This window comes from Sus scrofa, chromosome 1 (genome assembly GCF_000003025.6).
Source record: "Sus scrofa isolate TJ Tabasco breed Duroc chromosome 1, Sscrofa11.1, whole genome shotgun sequence".
Lineage (NCBI taxonomy): Eukaryota > Metazoa > Chordata > Mammalia > Artiodactyla > Suidae > Sus > Sus scrofa.
In genome coordinates, this window is record NC_010443.5 from 250,382,998 (window position 1) to 250,405,526 (window position 22,529).

Consider the following 22,529-nt stretch of genomic DNA (forward strand, 5'->3'; position numbering starts at 1 on the left):
CCAATAAATACACAGCGAGACGCTCAACATCACTAATCATTAGGGAAATGCAAATCAGAACCACAATGAGATACCACTTCACATCTCAAGGCTGGCTTTTATAAAACAAGATAAAACAGGAGATACACATTGATGAGAAGATGGAAACTTTGTGCATTGCTGGTAGGGGATGGAAAATGATGCAGATATGGAAGATAGCTTGATGATTCCCCAAAAAGTTAAGCATTACTCTATGCTCTAGCAATTCCACGCATAGTTCTATACAATCCAAATAATTGAAAGAAGAGATTCAAACAGTGCTTGTATACCACTGTTCATATCAGTATTATTCACATTAGATAAAACCTAGAAACAAGCCAAATGTTCATCGGCAGATGAATGGATAAACAAAATACAGTGTATCCATACAATGGAATATTATACAGCTATAAAAAGGAAAAAAGTACTGATACACACTATAACACAAGCAATCCTTGAAAACATTATGTTAAGTGAAATAAGACAGACACAAAAAACCAAAAATTATATGTTTCCACTCATAGGAGATACCTAGAATGGGCAAATTCATAAGAGACAAAGTATGATGGTGGTTACCAGGGGCTGAGAGCAGGAGAAGTGAGGAATTAATGTTTAATAGGTATAGAGTTTCCATTTGAGATGGTAAAAATTTCTGGAAATAGATAGTGGTGATGGTTGCACAACATTGTGAATGTACTTAATACCTCTACATTGTACACTTAAAAATGGTGAAAATGATAAATTTTATGTTTTGTATATTTTATCACAATTAAAAACAAAAGTCCTGCTCCACTGCCTACAGTACGACCTTGGGCAAATCAGTTCACTGTTTTGTGCCTCAATTTCCTTATCTATAAAATGGAAATAATAATCAGGGGGATTAAACAATATCAGCTAATTGAAGTGCCAAGGGCACAGTGGATGCTCAAATATTATTTTCCCTATTGCCTCTTTTTCTCCCAAATAAAAGCACCTTTATTTCTCCCTTTGATTATAAAACAAACACATACTCATTGGGAAAACTTCCTTTCAGACAATGTCTAATAGAAACAAATATAACAATAAAGCTAATTTATTTAGTACAGTTTAATAATAATTTCATTATTTTTTGAAGATAGTTGATTTAATTTCAACTAGTGTTAATTTCTGTTGTACCGCACATAATTCAAATATATACAGATAGATAGATTCTTTTTCATATTCTTTTCCATTATGATTTATCATAGGGTATTGGATATAATTCCCTGTACTATAGAGTAGGGCCTTATTTATCCATTCTATGTATACTAATTTGCATTTGCTAACCCCAAAATCCCCCTCCACACCTTTCCCACTCTCTCTCCCCCTTGGCAACCACAAGTCTGTTTTCTAGGTCTTTAAGTCTGCTTCTGTGTCATAGATAAGTTTATTTGTGTCATACTTTAGATTCCAGACAAGTGGTATCATGTGGTACTTGTCTTTCCCTTTCTGACTTTGCTTAGTATGGTCATCTCTAGGTCCAGCCCATGTAGTTGCAAATGGCATTATATCATTCTTTTTTGTGGCTGAGTAATATTCCATTAATGTATATATACCATATCTTATTTATCTATTTGTCAATGGACATTTAGGTTATTTCCATGTTTTGGCTATTTTAAATAAAGCTGTTATGAATATAGGGGTACATGTATCTTTTTGAATCACAGTTTCATCTGGATATATGCCCAGAAGTGGGATTGCTGCATCATATGGCAGTTCTATTTTTCCTTTTCTGAGGAACCTCCATACTGTTTTTCACTGTGGTTGTACCAATTTACATTCCCACCAACAGTGTAGAAGGGTCCCCTTTTCTGTGCATCCTCTCCAGCATTTGTTATTTGTAGAATTTTTAATGATGGCCATTCTGACTGGTATGAGGTGGTACCTCATTGTAGCTTTGATTTGCATTTCTCTGATAATTAGCGATGTTGAGCATCTTTTCATGTGCCTTTTGCCCATCTGTACGTCTTCTTTGGAGAAATGTCTATTTAGATCTTCTCCCCATTTTTCGATTGGGTTCTTTTTGTTGTTGAGTTTGTATGATTGGGTTGTTTTCATTGTTGTTGAGTTGCTTGTATATTTTGGAATGAATTGCCTGAGGAATTTTACAAACATATTCCAAGGCTCTACCCCATTTGAACACTATCAGTCTCTGCCTAAGCCACTATCCTCTGCTCCTGCCCCTTCATCCCCCACCTGCTATATCTAGTGTCAGATTCTCTCTGCTTCCAGTTTAGAGACCAAGGAGAGGAAATCTGGTTGGAGGACATTCTTTCGTGCCAAGTCATAGGTCACTGGCCAGACTGTGAAATGGGCTGCTCTGAGGTTAATGCCCAGCCCTGATCCAACCAGCTGCAGGTGGCTGAGCAGGATAGTACAAAACATAGGCGCCTCGGCCCACTTGCCTCCCTCTCCTCGCAGTGCTGATGCTGGGGACCGTTCACCTGGGCTCCAAAGGCAATCATGAAAGCATTCTGTGGCTCTTTTCAGGGGAAGAGAAGATCATGGGATTCCAAAGTTCCGGTTGATAAGACATCAGGCTGAATCTTCGGACTGGGTCACAGTAGAAAATTTCAGCGAATGAGACTGCCTTTCTGGGCCAAGTGTGCTGACAGAGAGGAATAACTATTCCATAGTCATTTAATAAACGACCACTGAGACAATTAGCAAACATAACCTCCAGTAGCATGGACTCTGGCCTCCCACCAATTTCAGAAATGTCACTTTCACTCATGTCAGGGTTTTAAAGTAGCACTTTCCCAAATTATGTTAGCAAATTAGCAGTTTGGTATATCACGCTCAGCTTCAGCAATCCTTGCCAACCGCATCCTGCTCAGAGAAAGCCACACTCAGTCTTTTCAAAGCAGATAATGGAATGTTGCCTCTTGCTGAAGTTTGGCCGGTGCCCTAGGGTTAAGAGTGGAGAGGCTTCAGCAATGGAGCTGCCAGAGCCTGATGAATGAGGAGAAGCTGAATACCCAGGGAATCAGGACAAAAGAGGGGACCTCGAGGAAGGGAAGCTGCCCTCCCTCCTTTAGCATCCCAAGATCCACAAACTTCTCACTGTGCTGCCTAACATGAAAGCCCCTGGCCATGTGTGGCCATTTTAATTAAGGGAATTTCAACAAAACACAATGAGACATTCAGTTGCTCTGTGGCACCAGCCACATTCAATAGCCACCTGCGTCCAGCGGCTGTGGCGTTGGTGACGCTGCAGTCCATTTCCGTGACGGCAGAAAGTTCTGTTGGATAGGGCTGGAGAGAAAGCCATGTTCCCTTCCCTCTACCCTCCTGCCAAATGCTGGTCCCACTGGCCCACTCTGTGGGGACAGCTGTCACAAAGCCAGCTTGGAAATCTCCTGATGGTTTAGCATTTGTGCTTGGAGATCTAAAGAGCCAAAACCACATAACGAAGCTTTTTCTGAGAATGGTTGCATTGCTCTGCTAGGTCACCACTTACCTGTTTCTTGGATGGAGAACGTCTGAGGTTTTCTCTTACGTTGCAGAGAGGGAGGGTTCATTGGGTCCTTCTTTTCTAGCAAGGCAGCCATAGCTGTCATTTCAATGAGCTGGAGATTTGTCTGTGTCCCCATAAGGGAGAGGAGCCTTGAACCGGGAGGTAAGTCCAGGGTTCAAATGCCATTAAGGTTTGGGGAAAACATGTCACTTAAAAACTAACCACAGGAGTTCCCGTCGTGGCGCAGTGGTTAACGAATCCAACTAGGAACCATGAGGTTGCGGGTTCGGTCCCTGCCCTTGCTCAGTGGGTTAAGGATCCGGCGTTGCCGTGAGCTGTGGTGTAGGTCGCAGACGCGGCTCGGATCCCGCGTTGCTGTGGCTCTGGCGTAGGCCGGTGGCTACAGCTCCGATTCAACCCCTAGCCTGGGAACCTCCATATGCCGCGGGAGTGGCCCAAGAAATAGCAACAACAACAACAACAACAACAACAACAACAACAACAAAAAAAAACTAACCACAGCAAACTCCCCACTTCCACCAGGCCGACTCCAGTACCAGGCTTCCTTGGGAGGCCTTATTGGGGGATCATGTTCACCCCCTTCCCATGAATGGCCATGACCTTCAGTGAAAGCCCCAGGACAGAGTTTCGCTCAGCAGAACTGAGCCCCCACCCTCAAGCACACAGTTTTGGACGATTATAGGGACCTGCTAGGGGGACGTCTGAGGTCCCACTTCCAGCTGCCTCTTCCCTGTTCTGGCCGCAGGTCTGGAGACACAGGCACAACTGTTCCACTGCAGAGGGCACTGGACACTGGCCTGGTGGATACTTCAGGCCCATCCTGCCTAACATCTCCAAAGTGAACGGCTCCCTCTTCTGCGTTCCCAGGCTGCTGACTCCTGGCTTGCAGGAACCTCAGAATGTGCTGAGCAGATACTGGCTGATTTGTCTGGAGCAATCCGGCCAGCCCTGTTGCAAAATCCACTGATGATATAGATGCACGTTTCCCATCTGAAAGCTTTGACTTTTTCCCAAGAGAAGCCTTAATAGATTAATTAGATCTTTGCCTCTGGGGGATTTGGCAAATAAACAATGTTGCTTTTATACTAACAACAGGTATAAAGAACTAGTGTTTATCATCAACACGAGCCAACCTGGGTTTAACACAAGGGGCGATAGAGAGTTAAAATAAAGCATGCATGGGGGGCGGGGGTGGGTGCGGGACAAATAGGGAGGTGAACTTTCTGCACCGCTAACCTCCAGGCCCTTCAGATACAATTTGACAGAGTCCAAATCTAAAGGTTTTTATACTTTGCCTCAAGGTGAGCCCACATTTTTTGATCTTAAGGAAGCATAATGCAATCCTGGATAACCAAATAGACCTTGTTCCTGAGACTCAGAGCTCTCCTTAGCATTTGAATACATTGAAAATATTTGTAAAATTCCTTTCTGACATCTCGAGGCTCTAGAAATGTTTTCCCTTTTTTTGGCTGCCCCACGGCATATGGAGTTTCCCAGCCAGAGACTGAATCCGAGACAGAGCTGCAACCTACACCACAGCTGCGGCAACACAGGATCTTTAACCCACTTTGCCTGGCTGGGGATCAAACCTGGGACCCTGTTGCTGCAGAGACACCGTTGCTCCCACTGCACCACAGTGGGACCTCCAGGAATTTTTTTTTTTTTTTAAGAGTGATTTTTCAAGAATTTGTTTCCTAGAACTAAGTGAGGCACCAAACTTATCAGATGAACTTCCCTGTGATTAAAAAAATAAATGTTCTTTGCTTCTAAATACAATTCTATTTATGGTGATTATCTAGATGGATAAGGATAGCTAGACAGATTCAAAATTCAACCAGCAAGAGGTCCAGCTGATATATGGGTTAAATTTTCCTTGACATGCAGTAACCAAGGTGAAAAAGCTTCCTAAAGTTTATAGGAAATGAGAGTTTTCTAATGAGAAGGAAATCATAGTATAGCATCTTAAGGGCATTTTCCTCTGTGATCCATGAAGCAACCTCAGAATGTTTCAAGGTCATGTCAATACAGCCAGGTCATCTTTGTGGCCTCCTCTGTGTCCACCCCTCACCACTCTCTGTTACATCTTTCACTGTCCTTTGGCATATCACCTCCTCTGTGCCTTGGGCTCTTTGCACACTCTGTTCCCTCTGCTGGTCCTGTCCTCCTTCGCCCAGCATCGTTTTCTGAGGGTTAACATTCTCCTACTTGCTATTTAAAATGTGGACAAAGAATGAGTACTTGAAGCAGAAAGTAGATATACTATGGCAAACTTGAGATACATAGCAGAGTGAACCAGTTCTGCTGGTTCCAACGCGGTATGGCCTCCCTGAGTCCTGAACTGCCCAGTCCCGGGTCAGTCAGTTCCCATCCCCCATTCCCCGTTCCCTGGCCCTTCAGAAAGCACTGCTGGTTTTCTAGGTACCATTCCAGAGCTCAGGCCATTGAACCTCTGCAGACCGCTCTCCCAGTTCCCTCCCTGCTTCCCAACCCAGGACTCTCTCCACAGGTCTCTCCAGAGACCTGGACACCTGCAAAGACCTGGGTTCCCTAGGCCCCACCTGCCCTGAGGCTGCCTCGCCCCAGAGCCACTTCAGAAGGAGCCGAAGAAGCCTTCCTGGTTGGCATTCCTTTTTGGCCAGAGTTAAATGAGGGCTTGGAGCTCAGCTCTCAACTTTGGATCAGCCTCTCAGTGGAAAGGCCTGAGGGCATGCTAGCCCCAGTAAGTCAACACAGCATGAAGCTGCTCCCTAGAATAGAAAAGGAGGAAGGTACTGGCCTTAACTGGGGAAGAATTCTCTTTTGCAACTGAATTTTTTTTTATGGTTAATTTTCTCAATTTTATTTTTTTTCAAGATTTTTATTTTTTGTATTATAGTTGATTTACAATGCACTGTCAATTTCTGCTGCACAGCAAAGTGACCCAGTCATACACACACACACATATACTCTTTTTCTCACATTATTCTCCATCATGTTTCATCACAAGTGACTAGATACGGTTCCCTGGGCTATACAGAAGGATCTCATTGCTTATCCATTCCAAATGCAATGCAACCCCAAACCTCCAGGCCATCCACTCCCTCCACCCCCCTGCAATTGCATTTTTGGGGGCGACATGAAAAAGCTGGAAGGTAAAAGAGATTATCCCTATTGAGCACCTACTCTGCCCTCACATAATTTTTCTTGCATTTAATTCTTACCACCTAAATGACAGTATTGTTTTCCTTGGGGCCTGCCTGCAATGTTTGCAGAGTGAGAGCACAAATGGAGATTCACATACCATGTGCTTCAAAAAAATCAAGCCAAGAAGCTGTTAAATAAAGTATGCACTGGCCTCTTAAATAGACAAATCTCTTCCTAATGACCTGGGAGGCAAAGTGTGAATTCAGAATCCTGAGGCTCATCAGAGCTCTGAGCTAAGGGTGGTGAGGCAGGGAGAACTGCCCGTTGGCTTCTCAGGCCTGACTCTATCCTAAGCCACAAGGAGGACACGCCTGCCTGGAAACCAGATGTCTCTGTTCTGCCCACCTCCATCCCCTTCACCCCTTCCCCACAGCTGCCCTTGGCCTCCATCTGGCCTTGGATAGGCAGGGTGGCACATCCAGAGGATGAATCTGGGGAGCAGCCCCCCACCAACCCCAAAGTGGGTTCAGGCCCATTCAGACAGGGAATTTCAGGGTCCCAGCCTTTATAATATGGCCTAATTGGGGACCAGGACTCTCAGGGGCTTTGGCCTCATGGACCACTCACCCAGCAGGGAGAAGTATAGGTGAAGGAACAGCAGAACAGGGCCCTGTTGATTGAGGGTGGAGAAAGCCAGAGCAGGGGCCCTTCTGGCCTGAGCCTAAAGATTTTATTGACTTTATCTGCTGCAGAAATAAATACGACAAAATATGACTGGCCAGGAGTTCCCGTCGTGGCTCAGCAGAAACAAATCTGACTAGTATCCATGAGGACACAGGTTTGATTCCTGGCCTCGCTCAGTGGGTTAAGGATCCAGCATTGCCATGAGCTGTGGTGTAAGTTGCAGTCACAGCTTAGATCCTGCATTGCTGTGGTTGTGGTGTAGGCCAGTAGCTACATCTCTGATTCAACACCTAGCCTGGGAAACTCCATATGCCACAGGTGTGGCCCTAAAAAGACTATATATATATGGTTGGCCAGAGGGGCCAATCTCTGGGGAAAGGAGCCCAGGTGGCAGAGACAAAGTCCTTCATCCAAGAGAAACAGAAGATCCCATCTCAATCCATGGGCCAAGCAGGGCTGACAGCAGCAGCACTCCATGTTCCCAGATCAGTCACCGAGTTCGGAGGTAAGAAATGGAACCCTGAGAGGTTAAAAACTCATGACTGTCACTCAGCTAGTAAGTGATGGAGCTGGGCTGCAAACTCATGTCAGTGTATCCCTGGGACCCTTGCTCTTTCTGAACCCCCACACTACTTTCTTGAGTAGTTGAGGTTTAAGAGAGAAGAGGGTACAGAAAGTAGAGGGCTGAATTTTGAGGCTTTGGGATTTAATGAATCTTGGCTTTCCTGCCTGTAATGCCAACCAAAGTCCAGTCCGAGGGGTTCCTAAAGGCTGGTATGACACCCTTTGGCCCCAACAGGCTGTCCTATTGCACCTAAAATGCAGAATCCTCCCCTTGGGTGCTTATCTGATGTTCCTTCAGCTTCTCAACCTGATATCTTTAAGTTTTTGCTTTGATGACCTTTCCTCTCCCTCTTTCAAGCCATCTGCCTGCTCAGTCAAAGAAGGTGACCGTGGGCGTGCCAGCTGATGAAGCTTTCCTCCGACAGGGGTTAACTCACCAAGTGTGGTGACACAGGGCATTTTTTCCTCATTAAATTTAACTATTAGAATTATAGCTTGTTTACAGTTCTCTAATTGGCTTTGCCAATGAAGACCAGGATGCATTATAAGGCAAGCTTTAAAGAAACCAAACACCTAAGTAGAGACTAGAAATACAGCCATTAAATGTACATGGCCATCAATTCATTAAAGCCTTGGCCTTCTTTCATTACCCTTTTAAGGGCATTGGTTCTCGGCCTTGGCTACAAGCTGGCACCACCTGGGGAGCTTAAGAACCTCTGATGAATGGGTCCCACCCCCAGAGATTTTGATGTGTTTGCTCTGGGAGTAGGGATTTAGTAAAAACTCTCTAGGTGATTTTACACAGTTCCAATGGAGAAACATGTTTTGGTTTTGGTTTTTGTTTTTGTTTTTGTTTTTTTTGTCTTTTTGCCATTTCTTGGGCCGCTCTTGTGGCATATGGAGGTTCCCAGGCTAGGGGTCGAATTGGAGCTGTAGCCACCGGCCTACGCCAGAGCCACAGCAACGCAGGATCCGAAACATGGTTTTTTAAGGAAAGCCCAACCTTAACCCTACCTGTGTTGCGTTGAGCATTTGAAAGTATGGGCCCTTGAATCTGGCTAGATCCACCTTTCCCAAAGCTTACCACTTCGGCCAACTATGGAAATCCTGTCTTCCCAGGTTCGTGAGCACTCCAGCATACAGTCAACACTTTTCCTATGTTTATAGCTTCGAGGAAAGAGGATCTTATTTTATTTCCTGTTCAAATGAGCAAATACAGTGAGGCAGGAGGTGCCAAACCCTGGGAAGATGGAGCCAGGCGGAAGAAGGGACAAAGTCCTTGATCCAAGGGTAATAGATGGAGCCATCTTAACCCCTGGGGGATGTAGGGTTGACAGAGCAGTTCCCCACACTCTCAGATCACTTTTCCCTCTCTTTTCAGCTGCATTTGCCCAGCCACTGTTGCCTGTAGGGGCTCTGGCAGGCTCTCCCTGTGTCAGCAACTTCTGCCCTAAGAACCATCTAGAAAGGTGAGTTGAGGGGAGAGGGGGGAACACAGAAGAAGCTCTAAAGGCTGGAGAGCTTGGCCCCTCCAAGTGTGTCCAGGGCCCTGGTCACCTAACTTGCCACCCAGGCATTTGCTGGTGACCCTAGGCCTTGGTTAAGGACAAGCATTCTCTCAGGTGCTGCCATGACAGTGGCAGAGAACCTGGGCAGAGAACCTCAGCAACTCTGGGAGCTCTCTGGGCACTGCCGTTCCCTGGGACCTGGTGGGGCCTCCTTGCAGAGTCCTCTCACATGGGCTTTCCTCACAGATTGGGGGTGGCCTTTGAGGTCACCCAATGGTCATCCACAGACCTAAAGACTCCTGACCACGCTTGCCATCGGTCAAAATACCGAGCTCTGCTCCTGACCCAAGATGGGACGAGGCCTGGGAAGAGAATGCCCGCATTGTTTCATTATGAGATCAGGCATAGCTTTCCCAGGGGTGAAGGGAAGCCCTCAAATGCCTTTAATATTTCTGCCAGTCTTGGCAGGTTACTTTCATTCTTCACTGGGGCACAGAAAAACGATTGTTGCCCAGCACTCTCAAGCTCCCTCTAGTGTAGCCAATATACTGGGCATTACTGGAGTGTCAAAATTTTGAAGGACCTAAAGAAATAGACATTGGGACTAAGACTTATGAGTTATGATCATCACAGCAGTGACGTTTATGAGATCAACACATATAAATACCCTAAATAGGGAAGTGGGGAGAAAATGATCATATTACATTTTTGTGGTATAACAACTTAGAAATGTGATGTTTGTGAAAGACTTTAATGACACAAAGAAATGCTCATGATACAATTGTGTTAATGAAATTATATATACATTGAGATATAAAAAGTATAAAAAACATACATAAGGCAGAGGAGGATGAAGAGACAGCACAAAAGACTTTTAGGGCAGTGAAATTTCTCTGATGGTATTACAACAATGGGTCTGTGACCTTCTGCATTTGTCCAAATGCATAGAATGTACAGCACAAGACTGAATTCTGAACTTTGGTGGCTATAATGTGTCAATGCAGGTTCCTCAGTTGTAACAGATGTGCTGCTCTGGTGGGGATGCTGGTAATGGGGGAGGCCATGCCTGTGTGAGACAGAGGATACATGGGAAATCTCTGTACCTTCCTCTCAGTTTTCCTATGAACCTGAAACTGCTCTAAAAAAAAAAAGTCTTTTTAAAAAGCTCTGGAAAGAGTGATGATGGTGACATAACATCATGAATGTATTTAATGGCAATGAATTATATACTTAAAAATAGTTAAGATGGGCGTTCTCTCTTATGGTGCAGCAGGTGAAGGATCTGGCATTGTCACTGCAGCAGCTTGGTTTGCTGCTGTGGTGTGGGTTCAGTCCCCTAGCCCAGAAACTTCCACATGCTGTAGGCATGGGGAAAAAAAAGAGAGAGAGAGAAAGAAAGAAATGCTTAAGACGGCAAATTTTACATCATTTATATTTTACCACCAAAAAAACCCTTAAAAAAAAATACGTCATGTGTGCTCAGAAAAATGTAGTAAAGAAATGCCCCAAAATGCTAGCCAACTTTAGGAGTGGGATTATAGGTGATTTTTATTTTCTTCTTTGGCCTATACTTGAAAGGCCCACGCTGAGCATGTAAAAAAATGTAATTATAGAATCTATGTGATACGTATAGGAAAAAGTTACTTTATCAATCAGCGTCTCAGTAGGAAACAGACGGCATGCTTAGAGCAGTCTGAGAAAGGTTCATTGACCAGGGGGATTAAGTACAAAGACATAGGGTGGGTGGGGGGCGACCCCAAAGGATGCTATAGGACCTCAGGTGTAGGAACATAAAGCCCTTGCCAGCCCCAGGCTAAAAAGAAGAGGCAAGGAAGGGGTTAAGAGAACTGAGGTGGGGCAGGAGTTGTGCAGAGCAGGTCTCTTAAGGAGAGCAGTGACCTTCAGCGGGGGCAACACTATCAAGGGAATGTCATGGAGTCACTCACCCCTCTGATCTCCTGCTAGGGACCCGTACCAGACAGAACCCGCACCAGACAGAACCCGCCCCGAAGCCACGGCCTGGGGAGGCTACGTTGCAGTGCACATAGGTGGCCATTATGAGGTTCAGAGCAGAGCACAGAGGGTAGAGAGGGATCTGGAGAAAGCCAGCGGGCTTTTGAAAAGAATTTATAAAAGCCTGCAGAACTGATCGATTCAAAACTGGGGCAGATCTTAGGGGTTTCCAGTCCGTATCTCCCATTTTGAAGTGCATCTTCATCAAGTCCTGGGGAGACGGCTATCTGACTTTTGCCTGGAGGGGTACTTTTAGGCCTGGGCAGCCCCTTGCTCCTGGAAAAATGTCGATTCCCTTTGAAGAGAAATGATTATCAGGGAGTTACAGATGAAAAAGCAGAATGATGCAGTGGAAAAAACAGAGATAAAGCACGTGGCTCCAAATCCCTGCCATGCGGGCAATTTATTTATCTTGGTCTATTTTCTCACATGTAAAATAGAACTAATGAAGTGTATCTGCCAGAACTGTTGTGTGGATGAAGAGATGATACAAACAGGAAGGAAACTCACCCAACAGCTGGCACGAAGGAAGCACTCAATGGATGCTGAATCTGCACCTGAAATCTGTCTCCTGGAAACTTGGATCCACTGGTCCCATAGTGACTGGCACACCCCCTCCTTCTTCCTCATGACCATCCTTCAGATGTTTAAAGATAACAGGACTATATCCCGCCCCCCATCCTGCACCCCAAGTATTTTCTCTGCTTCAAGTTAAGCTTTTCTATTTCCTTTGACCATTTTGGTTTTTCAGACCCTTTCACCTCCTCCAAACAAGGAGGTGCCTGAGTCTTTAGCTGACCCACATCCAAGCCCCGGATGGTTTGGTACAGGGGAGGTACTTGACCAAGCTGGCCAACTAGGTCCTGCCCTGGGATTTTTCAGACTGGAACTGAGGCAAGTCAGATCCTCTCTCCTGGTAGGGGCTGAGGGATGTGTGTTACAGGTCACATGTGGCAGAAAGACGCCGTGCAAGAGAGCAAATGAAGGGGACCAGAGAGGAGCACAGAGATAGAGGGTGAGCGGCTGCCAGCAGCGTTCAGGCATCTGGACCCAGTCACTCCGGAAGCTCAGGGCTCACCCTGTCCTTCCAGCGGATTGCCCTTTCATCCTTCTTGGCTTCTGTGACCCAACAAAGCCTCTTGTCTAAACCAGCTCACAATGGGTTTCCGAGACTTGCAAATAAAAGAATCACACTGACCACATCTGAGAGCCTAGAGCATGGACTTTGGAGTTCAAAAAGCCAGGGTCTGAATCCTACATTAACCATTCACTGGCTTGGTGACCATCAGCAAGTTTCATAAATACTCTGCACCCATTTTCTTCACCTGTGACATGGATCGAGAATAAGGCACCTGTCCTCTCTACTCGAAGGACTAAGAAAGGATCGTGTACCTAAAATCCAGTTCTGTACCTGACATGCAGCAGACTCATCCCACTGGCAAGAGCAAAGCAAATTTTAACTTTGTTACTATGGAGTTTGCGGTTAATTCAAACACTTAACACGAGCCGTCACAAAATTTGTTTCCCTACCCTGAACTTGCATTGACTTTTTGACTCTAATTGTGGGATTTTAAGAATTTCCTCTGCTTACTTTCCCCTTTGTTAATTCCAGAGAAACTGTTTAACAAGAATGTTGAAATCTTTGAAAGGATAGATGCTCTTCTGTCCCCTAGGAGGCTTCTGGCTTGTATTGTTTTCAGAGTTTCATGACCAGAGCAACAGAAGCAGTCAACGTTTAAAGAAGTCTTTCTCCTCTGCTGTGGGTAAATTCTTGGGCCCTTTCCCAGAAATGACTTTCCAGAATAATTGTCCTAGAAAGCTACACAGAGACGGCCTGTCTGCTGAACTGCCACACACTGGAGTTAATTTACAGTTCCCATGATCTCGCCACAATGATGGCTATCCACAAAAAGCCCTTGGCTTGGAGTTAGAAGTTTCAAGGCTCAATTTCCTGTTCTAGAAGTTTCTAGACTTCTCGGGTTACTAGTAAGTGTGCACTTGAGGAGTTGGAACATCAAGTGGAATGATTTATTCACTTGTAATTCATTCAACACATATTTAATGAGCATGTGTTATGTCCCAGGCCCTGTTATGTCCCAGTGTTATATAATGAACACTTGCCACTAACCTCAAACAGATCATATTTTCATAAAAGGGATCAATGACATACAGCTATAATTTAATGGATGTAATGGTATAATTAATAGCAGCTCCCACAACAAACAGCCCTTCTCCCTGCTGCCCACGTATCAGGCCACATCATAGGGGACACACTGTTGTCACAGTGGGGTGAAGAAGATGGAGGCAATATATTGCTGCTGAACTGCCTCCACCTGTAAGTAACACACATCACTTCTGCTCACAGTCCATTGGCTAGAACTGGTCACATGGTCACCCCCAGGGCAACTTCCGTGGAAGCTAGGACATGTAGGGGAGCTCACAGATACCTGGTGAGCACTGTCTCTGCCCCCATAAGAAAGGCTGATATCAGCGAGCAAGGGATCACCTACTAATTACGACTCTTTGAGTTCAGGTAACACAAACCAGCTTGAGTTAGCACAAATAAAAAAGAAAATTTATCATAAGAATTTTAAGGATTTGGGAGTGTCTGCAAGGGCCAACTGGCAGAAATACAACTGAGCATCTGGCAAGGATTAGAATCAGGAAATGCAAAAGCACTAAGACAGGTCTCTTGAATTGGTACCACTTTGTGAGAAAAAAGGAAGTAACTGGCTTTTAGTTTCACAGACAATCCATTAAGTGTGTTTTCAGGGAGTTCAGGTATTTCTGATGAAGAATATTTAATCCACATTAGGGAGAGAGGGAGGGAGGGAGAATGGGCATTCCAAGGGAAATGATGGCTGCCCTGAGATTTGTTTATTTATTTTTGTCTTTGTCCCATCAGTACACAGTTCCTATCAGTACACAGTAACGCAATTGGTTTTTGTATATTGACCTTGAATCCTTCAGTCTTGCTGGAGTTACTTATTATCTATAGCTTTTCTTTTTTTTTCTTTTGGTATATTCCTTAGGATTTTCTGTATACACAATCATGATGTCTGCAAAGAAAATCCATTTTTCCTGCAGGCAATCAGATGTTAACCTTTTGCTTCCGTTAGGATTTATTCCTTATCCTTGGCTTTAAATGGTTGACTATAATGTGGCTTGCCATGGCCCTCTTCATATTTATCCTGTCTGAAGCTCAACGAATATTTTGAATGGATAATTTTATTTTGTTCTGTCTTTTGTCTTTTTAGGGCCACACCTGTGGCATATGGAGATTCCCAGGCTAGGGGTCCAATCAGAGCTGAGCCTCTAGCTTAGGCCAGAGCCACAGCAACATGGGATTCAAGCTGCGTCTGCAACCTACACTACAGCTCACGGCAATGCCAGATCCTTAACCCACTGAGTGAGGCCAGGGATTGAATCCGCAACCTCATGGTTCCTAGTCTGATTCGTTTCCGCTATGCCATGATGGGAACTCCTTGACTCCATAATTTTATGTTTTTAATTAAATTTGGGAAAAAAATTCAGCTACTTTTCACTTTTTTGACTCCATTCTCTTTCCCTCTGTTTCTTCTGGAACTCCAATTATGTATATGTTAGACCACTTGATATGTTAGACCATCTGAATCTCTGTTCTTTTCTTAAAAGAAATGTTTTCTCTTTGTTCTTCATATTATATAATTTCTATTGCTCTGTGCTCAAATGCACTTCTCTTCTGTTATTTTCATTTGTCTAAGTCCATCCACTATATTTCTAAACTTTAAATATTGAGTTTTTCATTTCCAGAATTTCCATTTCACCTAAAAAAGCCTTTTTGGGGAGTTCCCATTGTGGCTCAGTGGTAATAAACCCAACTAGCATCAATGAGGATGCAGGTTCGACCCCTGGCCTCACTCAGTGGGTTGGAGATTCTGCAATGCTGTAAGCTGAGGTGTAGGTTGCAGACATGGCTCAGATCCTGTGTGGCTATGGCTGTGGCATAGGCTGGCAGCTGCAGCTCCAATTTGACCCCTAGCCTGGGAACTTCCATATGCTGCATGTGTGACCCTAAAAAGCACACACACACAAATTATTTTTCTTTCTCCATTGAGATTTTCTAACTTTTTATTCATTGAAAGTATATTTTGTTTGATTTCACTGAGAATATAACGGCCATTTAAAAAATCTTCATCTTCTTGTTCTAACATCTGGATCATCTTGGAGTTGTTTTTCTTTTTTCTTTTCTCTTGAGAATGTGTTGCATTTTCCTGCTCCATCACACACTTGGTTATTTTACATTGTAAACTGGACACTATGAAAATGGGAAGGCACTGTGAACAACTTTCCACCTTTGCATGCATACGCAAAAAAAAAAAAAAAAAGGAGTTCCCGTCGTGGCGCAGTGGTTAACGAATCTGACTAGGAACCATGAGGTTGTGGGTTCGGTCCCTGCCCTTGCTCAGTGGGTTAAGGATCCTGCATTGCCGTGAGCTGTGGTGTAGGTTGCAGACGCGGCTCAGATCCTGCGTTGCTGTGGCTCTGGCGTAGGCCGGTGGCTACAGCTCCGATTCGACCCCTAGCCTGGGAACCTCCATATGCCGCGGGAGCGGCCCAAGAAATGGCAAAAAAAAAGACAAAGAAAAAAAAAAAAAAAAAAAAGGAGTTCCCATTGTTGTGGTGCAGCGGAAATGAATCCAACTCATAACCATGAGGATGTGGGTAGGATCCCTGGCAAACAGCTGTAACTCCGATTTGACCCCTAGGAACGTCCATATCCTGTGGATATGGCCCTAAAAAGCAAAAAAAGAAAAGAATCTGCCTATTTCTCTTCCCCCTCTAGGGACTTCAAGGAGCTGCTATTTTTATCATGCCCAGATCTTATAGCTGTTGTCTGAGGGCTAATTTGTCCAGTAGCATCTTATTTAGTCAGAACTGGAAACAGACTTCTGCACTGGTTTTTAATTCACTTTAGCCTAACAGCATCTCCCCTCAGGGACAAGCCACAGGCCTTTTATTTTTCTGCTCCTAGGCTTGTCCAGTGCTGCCATGTGGGATGGCTGGCATTCATACATGTGCAGCCCAGAAGGGTGGGGGAGTTAAGGCCTCCTGGGACAACTGGCAAGTGGGGGGGTGGAGGGGGGTGGAAGGAGAAATACTTCTTGTTGATTCTAGAGTAGACAGTTCCACGAAGAGTTCTCTGTGCTCCTCTAGGGGCCCTGGCAGGACTGAGGTCCTAAAGGTGACCAACACAACACCATACTCTTTAATTTGGCGTTTCCTCTTTCCCTGTTTCACTTTCTCTTATACCTCATTCTTCTGGGGTCAACTCCCAAATCAACTATCTGCACTCGAGTTGTTGTTTCAGTCTTCAGTTTTGGAGGGAACCCAGGCTAAGTTTCAATCGTCAACCCCATTTTCTTCTTTAGCAGGGGCCAATACTATCTGAAACAGATTTGGGGTGGGAGAAGATAAAGTAGGATAAAAAGGCTGAGACCCTGTTTTTAAAGTCCTTAAATGCTATCCAAGAGGTTTGGATTCTATTTTGCAGGGAAGAAGAAAACTGAAAGAGACGGAGTATGAGATTGATGTGATCAGGCTGTTTAAGATCCTTTATTGTCCCAAAATTTGCAGATTCTCTGACTTGATATCTCTGAATTTTAGTTTCTTTAATTAACAAATTGCGAAAGTAGCACGTCCCTGTCTATTTCACACAGGGACCAAATCACGAAGACCAAATTAGATAATGCACATTCCACAGGAGCTAAATAAAAGTAGAATGTTACTATTATTACTTTAGTCTGAAGTATGTCATATGTTAGCGTGGGAACTAAGCATTCTAATACTTTTTTAAAAAACTTTCTTATTTTCCCATTAGAATTTCCAACTGTGGCAAAAGTATATTTTCAGCTTGCAATTTCATGGACCATGGAATCCAAATGCAACGTTGGGTTGTATCTCCAAGATAACAGAATAATAAACTCTAAGGAACTATAGATGCTAAACTAACAAGAGTCTGAAACTAACAGAGGGCCTTCTAAAGACTGATGTGGAAACTGTGTGATGTCCCAGGCTTCCTTTATCTTTCTGCTCTGCCAATTTGAGACCGTGGCTTCCATCTTCAAAGTCCCAAGGTGGTTGCCACAACTTCAGACATCATGTCCACTTTCAGGGAGGAGGAAAAAACTGGGAAAGGAAAAGGCTGAGTCTTCAAGCTGAATCAATGCCTCCCCCCCAAGAACTTTCTGGAAGTTTCATCTAATGATTTCTATTTATGTCTCACTGGCCACCCTTTAAGCACAAGGAAAGCTGGGAAATGTAGCCTTTCAGCTTCCATGGGTAAGGAAAAAGAAGAGAATGGGTATTGGGTAGGCAATTAGCTATCTTGGCCATAGACAGTGTCTTGGCAAGAGCCTTGGATCAAATCCTGGATTCAAATTTTACTTTGCCCTTAATGTTGGCTCATTGAGCATGTTCCTTTCTGAGATTCAATTTTTTTTGCTTCCGTAAAATGGTGCTAAAAATTGTACTTTATAAAGATTTTCATTTTGAGGATTCTGACCAACCATTTTGAGGATTCTGTGAGATAATCCATATAATATGTCCAGAACAATGTCTGGCACAGCATAGATGCTCAAGGCATACCTGCTGAATCTAAATCTAACAGTACCCTGTACTAGGTGCTAGGCTAGAAGTGAGAAACACATCAGGACATAATCTCTGCCCTCAAGGAACCATAAGTGTGTGTGTGTGTGTGTGTGTTTATGATGAGATGTGTCACACGCGAACTGTGCCCTCACATCCATACCCTGGATGCTAAGAAGAGTGGCTGTTGATGGTTCCCAGCCACGCACCTCGGTGAGAATTGCCTTCAGCTTTGAAACTGCCCGTCTCCAGGTTACTCTCCATCTTAGGGGTGTCCATGGCCAATGATTGACTAACACATGGTAAAAAGCCCAGCCCTTTTTCCTCAATTTTGGGGCAACTCAGAAGGACTCCAGAACTTCCCGAAAGATCACCTGAGGCTCAGTTGCACCTGCATGCTACCTTTCTTCCCCAATCCAGTCCTTTTTCCTTCACCTTCTTATGGGAGTATCTCTCAAAATCATCCCCAGGCACTGGGTGCAACCCTCCCTTTCCGAGCCCATTTCCAGGAAACCCAGTCTGTGATACATAACAATTTACCGCCAAGAGATTTCTCAGGTGTCTTCAGTCACAAGGCTGGGAGCTGGAACTAGAGAGTCATCAGGCCAGCTGCTATTGTCTCTTTCATCACTTCCCTGCATCTTTGCTGCACGACTGCTTCCCAACAAGCCAGGCTTTCCATGACCTCTGGTAGTCCTGATGCCATCTCAGAACTTCTTTTCAACTTCACCTCCCCTAACTCTCGCATTCTCTGGGTATTTATTTACCAGTCCTACAAGAGAGCATCTGATTGGCTCAGCTCACCTATTCAAGTCAAGCCACCTCATAGGCTGTCAGCAAACCTCGCGATTGGCTGACTTTGCGTCAGGACCATACCTCCAGTCCAATCAGCTGTAGTTGCGAGGATTAAATGGTGGAGAAGGCTCTTGGCCCTCCAGCCTCCGCTGTAGGTGGGCTAGTAGGTGGGTGGGTGGGTGATGTCAGTAAGGAGTTCGGTATATTTATGAAGGGTGGTCTCAGCGCACATGAAGCCCCTGAAAACCCAGGGGAAAGGAAACGGCAAGAATCAGAACGCTGTGGCAAGCAAAGAGGAAGATCTGCTGTCGCCGTGATCTTGGCTAAGGAGAAAACCAGCTTGATTTGGAATAAAGGGCTGAGGGAGGCAGAGAAAAGAGTGGGTATGTGTGGAATGAAGCCACGTGGGTTGGCCCTGCCTGTTTTCAAGGGAAGTTGAAGTCCAGATATTGAACCACAGGAAGAAAGCGGTGGAGGGACCCGGGGCCAAGTGCAGCAGAGAAGGGAGCAGGCAAGCAGTCAGGTGTCTCTGGGACAGATTTAGTTCCGTTTTGTTCTTTCAGTACAGGCTGTGCTCCACCGGGAGACCTCAGCTTGCCTGCGGGGCAGGCGCTCCCAGACCACGTGCCCCGCCACTTGGAGTGTTTTCTTCCGTCTCTTGTGCCCTTAACAACAGTCTCCCTGTCTCAAAAGTCCCCACAGCGGAGTTTCCTTCCTTCCGTAGCTTGCACTGAAAAAGGCATGATATATCCTCACTCTGAGGACACCCACAAACTGTATAAGATAGGACGAGGGGCCTTATCTGCTTTTTATGATGCTGTCCAGTTCAGTATCCTCTAGTGTCCTGTGGCTCCTTAACGTTCAATTACAATTTTTTGTTTGCTTTTTGGCCGCACCCCTGACATATGGAAGTTCTCCGGACAGGGATCAAGTCTAAGCTGGGGCCACAACCATGCCACAGCTACAGCAATGCGGGATCCTTTAACCCACTGCGCCGGGTAGAGGATCCAACCGGCAATGCCACGGAGACAGGAGGGATCGTTAACCCACTGCGCCACAGCGTGAACTTCAAATTTAATTACTTAGTAAAAATTTTAAATTCTGTCCCTTAGCCGCACTGCTCACATATCAGTGCTCAGTAGCTCCGTGTGTCTCATGGCTGCCATAGCAGACCGTGAAGATAAGAGAACAGTTCCACCGTTCTGTAAAGTTCTGTGGGACAGTGCTGCCTTAGAACTGACCTCTGAGTGCAGCTCTTTTGTCCTTTATGGTAACCTGGTCCCTGCAACAGTGCCAGGCACATAGCACGTGTTCAGTAAGCAGCTATGGAATGAATGGATTGATGAACAAATTTCCATTTGCAGAGGAGACTTGGAGAGGTGTTACTTCTGTGGGTGGTCCAGCAAATACATGACAGAGCTGGGACTACAACACAATCCCTCCACCCCAAGCAAATCCTAGTTCAAGCCATTTTGCCACCAACCTCAGGTAGGAGGAAGTGGTTTGAGGCTGTCACCCTAGGAATTTCCTATAGCTGATTGGAAAACCACCCCTCCCCTCGCCCCACCTCCCAGTAAAACTGAGAAGTAATTGATACAAGTTTAAGGTGTACAGCGTGATGGTTTGATTTATATATGCTGTGCAGTGATTACCACAGTAGGTTTATTTAACACCTATCATTTCATACAGATACAAGAAGAAGAAAAAAACTCTTTTTCTACGTATCACATTTTTAAATTTTTTATTTTATTTTTTAATTTTTTCTGAATCTGGAGTTCCCATCGTGGTGTGATGGAAACGAATCCCACTAGGAATCATGAGGTTGCGTGTTCAATCCCTGGCTTCGCTCAGTGGGTTAAGGATCTGGCCTTGCCTTGAGCTGCACTGTAGGGCGCAGACATGGCTCAGATCCACCATTGCTGTGGCGTACGAAGGCCTGCGGCTACAGCTCCAATTAGACCCCTAACCTGGGAACCTCCATATGCTGTGGGTGCAGCCCTAAAAAGCAAAAAAAAAAAAAAAAAAAAAAAAAAAAAATTCTTACTCTCACCTGCTCTTTTCTTTTTTCTTTTTCTGTAACCAAATTTACCTAAAACTTTTTAAATTATAGTTGATTCACAATTTTGAGCTGATTTCTTCTGTACAGCAAAGTGACTCAGCAATATATATATGTGTGTGTATATATATATATAAATTCTTTTAAATTATTATTATTTTCTATTATTATTTTAAATTATTAAAATAATTTCTATCGTGGTCTATTTTCTATCATGGTCTATGCCAGGAGATTGGATACGGCTCCCTGTGCTATACAGTAGGACCTCATTGCCTTTCCATTCTAAATGTAATGGTTTGCATCTATTAACCCCAAACTCTCAGTCCATCCCACTCCCTCCCTCCCTGAAACAATTTTTAAATTGATAAATATTTACATTGATAAATGTTGTAAGAGATGAAGGTTTAATACCTCCACCTCTTCTTCTTCATCCTCTCCCCGCAATTTTATTGTACTTTAAATTATATCATGGAGTTTCCTGGTGGCTCAGCAGAGGGAGGATCCAGCATTGTCTCTGCTGGGGCTCTGGGTACTGCTTACTGCTGTGGTGTGGGTTCAGGCCCTGGCCCAGGAACTTCTGCATGCCGCAGGTATGGCCAAAAAAAATCACTATATCAGTTATTAGCACTTGCATCCCTATAACAATGAAGCATTGTTCACTGCAAACCCTCTTAGAAAACTGTTGTTACATGTTCTTCTTTTTAAATTGAAATGTAATTGACCTACAACATTATGTTAGTTCTAGGTGGACACCACAGTGATTCAAAATTTCCATACGTTACAAAACAATCAATGTGAAAAACTGCTTTAAAATAGTTCATGGTTTCTTTTCTCCAAGGTAGTGGGGAAGAGAAAAGGAAGAAAACAGCAAAGAGTAGAAAGAAAAGTTATTCATTTTTCTAACATTAAAACTAGCTCAGTTAACATTTTGGGATGTTTCCTCTAAATCTCTTTTCAATATAAATGTGTTTGACATTTTTGACAGGGTTATGTCATTTGCTTTGGAAAATTAATTTTCCAAGAAGTGACTTAGGCCAGAAGCACTCTGCTTCCTTCTCCCAGCCTGATCTTGAAGCGTCTAGGTCCCTTTCTCTCTTCAGATATTGGTGTCGTCCTGGATTTGTGGATATTTCCGCCTCCATAAAGTGAGCCACAACTGTGATAAGGCAGAGCTCAAGGCAGGGTTAATAGGATATTCAAACTGAGTGGCTGGGGCTGAGACTTCATACCTGCCCAGAAGGGAGTCCAGCCGCTGGCTCTGTGCTCGCGGGGAGATGAAAATGAAATGCCTGCCACAAAAAGCAAGATGTCACAAAAGCGCCTCATATGGGAGCAGAACCAAAAAAACCTCACCTCCCGGCTCTGGGCCACATGCAGATGTGGGGCCTGGCTTCCCATCACTTGTATGATATGAGGATTCCAAGTGGAGAAGTGAATGTGACAGCTTGTCCAGGACTCGTGAAACTCAGAGGACCCGAGGGTCCTTGAAGTCCCAGGGTAGGGAAACTTCCACAGGTAGGGATTCAGGTGCTCACAGAAACCCCGTGAGGATGAGCTTGCGATCCATTAACAACCTGCCGAGGAAATAAGCCACGAGCAGTCAGCAGCTGCAACTCGTAGGTGACTTTGCACCCCAAGGACTAAA

The 22,529-nt window shown here is 44.6% G+C and overlaps 1 long non-coding RNA gene across 1 annotated transcript; it reads right to left on the reverse strand.

The window, feature by feature from the left end:
• Positions 15,633-20,488, reverse strand: LOC102164626. Its single transcript, XR_309394.2, has 2 exons — positions 18,574-20,488; positions 15,633-15,703 (listed from the first exon to the last, which is right to left on the reverse strand). It is a non-coding gene; the product is annotated as an uncharacterized LOC102164626 (long non-coding RNA).